Raw genomic sequence first — 6521 nt, forward strand, 5'->3', positions numbered from 1 at the left:
GTGCTGTATCAGTCCAGCCATTCACAGTGTTGGTGTTCTCTGCTGCCATATACCCAGCGTAGCTGTATAAAGTGGTGCTGTGTTGTGCAGACCAGTCCAGTGTAGTCAGTGTATTGTGCTGTATCAGTCCAGCCAGTCACAGTGTTGGTGTTCTCTGCTGCTATATATCCAGTGTAGCTGTATAAAGTGGTGCTGTGTTGTGCAGACCAGTCCAGTGTAGTCAGTGTATTGTGCTGCATCAGTCCAGCCAGTCACAGTGTTGGTGTTCTCTGCTGCTATATATCCAGTGTAGCTGTATAAAGTGGTGCTGTGTTGTGCAGACCAGTGGTAGTGTCCTGTGTCATCAGTAATTCCAGTGACGATATACGCTGCTGCTATATGTCCACTGCTGCAGTATAACAATTATAACAACGTGTTGTGCTGCATCAGATCAGTGGTAGTGTCCTGTGTCATCAGTAATTCCAGTGACGATATACGCTGCTGCTATATGTCCACTGCTGCCATATAATAATAATAACAACCACCACAAGTCCCTTACAGTGTTGTGTTGTGCTGGATCCCTTACAGTGTTGTGTTGTGCTGCATCAGACCAGTGGTAGTGTCCTGTCTCATCAGTCATTCCTGTGCCGCATATTGTCTCATATAACTCTCAAAAATAATGGAGAACAAAAATTTTGAGGATAAAATAGGGAAAGATCAAGAAGAACCACTTCCTCCTCGTGCTGAAGCTGCTGCCACTAGCCATGACATAGACGATGAAAGGCCATCAACGTCGTCTGCCAAGGCCGATGCCCAATGTGATAGTAAAGGGCATGTAAAATCCAAAAAGCCAAAGTTCAGTAAAAAGAACCGAAAAAAGAAATTGAAATAGTCTGAGGAGAAACGTAAACTTGCCAATATGCCATTTACGACACGGAGTGACAAGGAACGACTGAGGCCCGGGCCTATGTTCAATGCTAGTGGTTCAGCTTCACATGAGGATGGAAGCCCTCATAACTGAGGCCTTGACACTTATGTTGGTGTTAGACGTGCGTCCGGTATCCGCCATTAGTGCAGTGGGATTTAGACAATTGATGAAGGTATTGTGTCCCAGGTAACAATCCCATCTAGATTCCACTTCACTAGGCAGGCGATAACGAGATTTTGCCATTTAATTCCAGTGATTTGGACGTATAATTACAGTGATTTTGCCAATTAATTTCAGTGATTTATAATTATTAATTACCGTGATCTTGCTTATTAATTCCAGTGATTTCTAATTATTAATTACAGTGATCTTGCCATTTAATTCCAGTGATTTGGACGTATAATTACAGTGATTTTGCCAATTAATTTCAGTGATTTATAATTATTTATTATAGTGATCTTGCCAATTAATTCCAGTGATTTGGACGTATAATTCCAGTTGGAATTGTTTGTGTCGCTTGGCTTAGTCATACAGCTACCTCATTGCACCTCTTCGGCATCTTTGCATGAGGTGCTCTTTGGGGCCTAGTTTTTGAAAAGTGCCATCCTGTGTGACACTGCCGTATGAGTCCAGGGGTACTGCTGTATTAGTCCTGGGGTACTGTCGTATAAGTCCACCAATTGCAGATTTTATTTTAAGTGACAGGAGAGTGCTGGAGATGCTGTCAGTGGACCGAACAATTGCAGCCCACTCTTGACATTCAGCCACTGCAGTGCCACACCTAGATGAGCCAATTGTTTGTGTCGCTTGGCTTAGTCATACAACTACCTCATTGCAATTCTTTTTCTTCTTTGCATGATGTGCTGTTTGGGGCCTTTTTTTTTATATCTGCCCTCCTGTCTGCCACTGCAGTGCCACGCCCAGATGGGCCAATTGTTTGTTTCACTTGGCTTAGTCATACAACTACCTCATTGCAATTCTTTTTCTTCTTTGCATGATGTGCTTTGTGGGGCCTTTTTTTTTATATCTGCCCTCCTGTCTGCCACTGCAGTGCCATGCCTAGATGGACCAATTGTTTGTGTCGCTTTGCTTAGTCATACAACTACCCCATTGCAATTCTTTTTCTTCTTTGCATGATGTGCCGTTTGGGGCCTTTTTTTTTATATCTGCCCTCCTGTCTGACACTACAGTGCCACTCCAAGATGGGCCAGGTGTTTGTGTTGTCCACTTGTGTCGCTTAGCTTAGTCATCCAGCAACCTCGGTGCAACCTTTTGGCCTAAAAACAATATTTTGAGGTGTGAGGTGAGAATAGACTGGAAATGAGTGGAAATGATAATTATTGAGGTTAATAATACCGTAGGAGCAAAATTACCCCCAAATTCTGTGATTTTAGCAGTTTTTATGTTTTTTTCAAAAATCATCTAGATCCAAAACCAAAACCAAAACACGAAAGGATGGTTTTGGCAAAACCAAGCCAAAACCAAAACACGAAAGTGGTATTAGAATCAAAACCAAAACACAAAACACGAAAAGTGCCCGCCGCACATCTCTACCTCAAACTCAACACATCTAAATTTAAGTTTATCTCCCTTCCACTATCCAGTGTAACGTCTCCATTACTATCACCCCTTAAAGTTGATGGTGTCACTCTCTCCTCTCTTCACCATTGCTGAATAGTGGTCATCATTGACTTTGCTCTCAAATTCAATCTTTACATCTTGTTGTCCTTTGCCCAATCCTGTCACCTCCACCTTAACAACAGTGCCAAGATTCACCCTTTCTTCTACCTAGATGTGAGCAAGATCACATCCTGCCTGTCACATTTCTGTCCACTCCCAGCAATCCTCCCTATGTGCTGTGACAAAACTAATATTCCTCTCCTGCCATATCTCTTCAGCTGTGACTCTACAGAGCCCTCCATTGCCTCCCCATTCCCTACAGAATACAATGCAAGTACCTTAATTCAACTATAACACACTCTTTAATATGTCCCCACCTACATCTCTGATGTTGTGAGCTAATAACTCCCAGAGACAATAGAGGCATTTGCTGCTGGGCTCCAGCTGTCAGTAGGGTGCCAAGAAAGAAAGACTGAGGGGACTGCTGAACTAGAAATTATCTCTCTCCACTCATTTTATAGTGATTTGGGGCACTGCTGACTGCTGTCCAAGCTCAGAAACCTCCCTTGAAGACCTCTTCATCTGAAGAGTCTGGAATGTGTCGGATAATAGATCAAAGTGTGTACAATGAGCTACAGCTCTGCTACTGTGTCTTATATGAAGAAAGGAGAGCAGAAGTTGGTTTTAAGAAAATGCACTCATTATTATAATAAAACTTTTAAAAACACAGATTCCTTATCGCCACAATTAGCTGCAATATGGAATCTTTATTCTCCCAGATATACCATTGGCAAGTCACCAGGACATCATCATTTGTGAAAGCAAGCTGGACCCACTGGGGGGGCACCACCTTCTAGCTCACCTCCGTACGCCTGGCATGAACTTATGCCCTTGCTAATACTACTCTACTTTCCCACAGCATACTGTCAATAACTTTCCCAACTCCTTTCCTATCAACATCTCTTAGCTTTATGACATCACATATGTTGCTCCCCACCTTTAGAATGTCTTTAAATTGCAAAATACAATACATGTAATCATGTCATCCTGCATTTTTACAGAATGAAAGTTCAGTAACTCCCACAACATTGACATTGCAAAAAAACTCCACCTCTATTTACAGAGCAGCATGATCCTGAATGGGAGATCAGTACACAGTGTCCATTTAGTAAATAGCTGTAGAAACAGACTTGTTTCTAGTGTTTTGTTTATAATCATGGGAAATAAAGATTTAGATAATACAATAACATACTATGATATCACCAAAAGAAATACTGGTTGAAGCCCAACCTGGCATTTGACCAATTAAATAAAATAATAAGTAAAAACTATATATTACCGGGACATCCAGATATTATCTAAAAACAATTCTATATCTACTGTATTGATATTAGGCAGAGACTCTGGCAGGCAGCACTCCCTGGTTTTATCAGCATTCCATAAAAGATAGAATCCATGTTTTGCTGTTTCAGATGTTGAATACATGTTTTTTCAAGGATACAGATAAAGGGATGTAATTAAGTCTGAGGTGTCCGGAGGTGCGGGTTCCCGGCAGAACTTGGACAATTTTTTAAAACGGCAATCATTTACAAGGAATGGTTTTTCCCTTGTACATGATTGCCACTTTAAACATCTGATATGTTGGCAAAAACATGGATTATATTTTATATTGACTGCTAAAAAAACCAGGGAGTGCTGCCTGCCAGTTTGTATGAATATGTATATGGGGTTCAGCATGATTTCCCGATGGACTGGATGTCGGTGGTTAGAATATTCGACAGTCATTAGGTCGACAACTATTGGTCGACAGTCATTAGGTCGACATGGTTTCTAGGTCAACGTAGTCACTAGGTCGACATGTGCTAGGGCGACATGACAAAAGGTCGACATGAGTTGTTCACTATTTTTTTCATTTTTTGACCTTTTTAATACTTAACGATCCACGTGGACTATGATTGGGCACGGTAACCTGAGCCGAGCACAGCGAGGCGTCTTGCCCGAAGCATGGCGAGCGAAGCAAGCCATGCGAGGGGACACGGTGCACTAATTGGGGTTCCCGGTCACTTTATTAAGAAAATTACACCAAAAAAAGTTTTTAAAAAAACATGTCAACCTTTTGTCATGTCGACCTAGTACATGTCGACCTACTGACCATGTCGACCTAGAAACCATGTCGACCTAATGACTGTCGACCAATAGTGGTTGACCTAATGACTGTCTATCTGAGTGTGGTTGATTCTATGAACCACACCCAATGCCCAAATACCAGACTTCTCTTGCTCTTATGCTTTGCACAAATCACACAGGATAAGAATAACATGTATAACAGGACACTAAATAAACCATTCCTACTTCGATATATTGTGAGAGACGCCCAGATATTCCGCCCTCTTACAATTATGAGTCTTTAGCAGGGCTGCCCCTTACAGGGATTCTGCAGGAACTAAGAAAAACCAACAATAGAAAGTTGGAAAGTAGACTCTTGTGTGGGAGCACTCTAATTCAGAGGAATAGGTGTATATTAATCAATTCTGATAAAACATAATTTTATTTGTTCATTAATAAAAGGTGATTATAGGAGTGAATTGTACGTGAATAATATAGCTACGCGAAAATATAACACTTATGTTAAGAATAATTCATGTGGTTTTCAATACCACAATAAGAACCGGAAATCAAAATCTTGGGACTAGTGGATTTGCTATAATCACAGTAATGCCTTTGTGTAATATATGACCATCATTTGTTCTACAGCAATCCTATTCAGGATTATTTTGACGTAGAGAGTAAAATCATAAGTCATACAGAACCGAATGCCAATTGGTATTATTGGGGATCACTCTAGATCGGGTGGAAGAATTTTTTGCAGTACCAGGGTGTTCCAAGGTGGTCTCCCATCCGAGTACTGACCCGGCCCTCCACTGCTTGGCTTCCAAGATCAGATGAGATCGGGCATCTCAAGCGGGGTATGTCCGCAATTATTTGATCCGCCCGTTCAGTCAAGCCCAATACCCGTATCGCCCAAATTATGTATCCAAAGCGATCTAGATCAATCGTGTGTTCAGTATCTGTATTTATCTTATGCCCATGAAAAAGGAGTGAAATTATAGCAAAATCCAGATAATGGTAGTGGGACAATTATCATGTGCAATAATTATATGCAGAGATGTCCACTGTGCAATTTAGCAAAATCACGATAAGGACAATTATCATATGCAAAAAATCCTATGCAAGGGAGTCAACTTGCATAGCCAGGATAAGTTGGTGATATACAGTGAGGCAACAATTATATCTAATAATTTATATCACGCACACCGATCCGAATTCTCACTATATGTGAGCCTCTAAAGCCTGAACATACATTTGCAAGAAAATTCTTACAATGTGTCAGAGAGGCTATAATGAGAGAAAGAGCGCAGATAAACAGCTGAAAATGTTATTCAATAACCATAGCAGACAGTAATGTACATGAAGATAATTATATAGCAATCTGTTACAAAATTAAAGCTAAACCACAGCTTAAGAATTCTTTGTACAATAATCTGCCACCCAATACCTGTTGGGTACCACACAGCTCCAGCACCTCTTGGAGCAACCAGAATATGCACATGCACTATGATATTCAGATAGTTATAGGACTTAACCTATCCGTAGTAGGCACATGAAGGCTTTGTGTGAAAAAAATTACTCACATAATATCAATTTCTCCGGCGGAAAACTGTTAGATATCTATGTATATATATACACACACACATGGGCAACATCTCAGTGCATTCACATAATATCAGTTTCTCCAGTGGAAAACTGTTAGATATCTATGTATATATATATACACACACATGGGCAACATCTCAGTGCATTGATTTAAGGCGGATTAATACCCTAATGTGGCTGTAATAAATATACTGAGAAGTTTTTAGATGTAAGGTATGTGTTCATACGATACCAATACCAATCCTGCTGTAGGAGCTGTCTGTAGCCAATTACCGCTGGT

General features: G+C 40.7%; 1 pseudogene; it reads right to left on the reverse strand.

Moving 5' to 3' along the window:
* Positions 1–5387: 5387 nt before the first annotated feature.
* On the reverse strand, positions 5388–5507 carry LOC134968341 (5S ribosomal RNA; annotated as a pseudogene).
* Between the last annotated feature and the right edge of the window lie 1014 nt (positions 5508–6521).

This window comes from Pseudophryne corroboree, chromosome 10 (genome assembly GCF_028390025.1).
Source record: "Pseudophryne corroboree isolate aPseCor3 chromosome 10, aPseCor3.hap2, whole genome shotgun sequence".
NCBI classification, from domain to species: Eukaryota; Metazoa; Chordata; class Amphibia; order Anura; family Myobatrachidae; genus Pseudophryne; species Pseudophryne corroboree.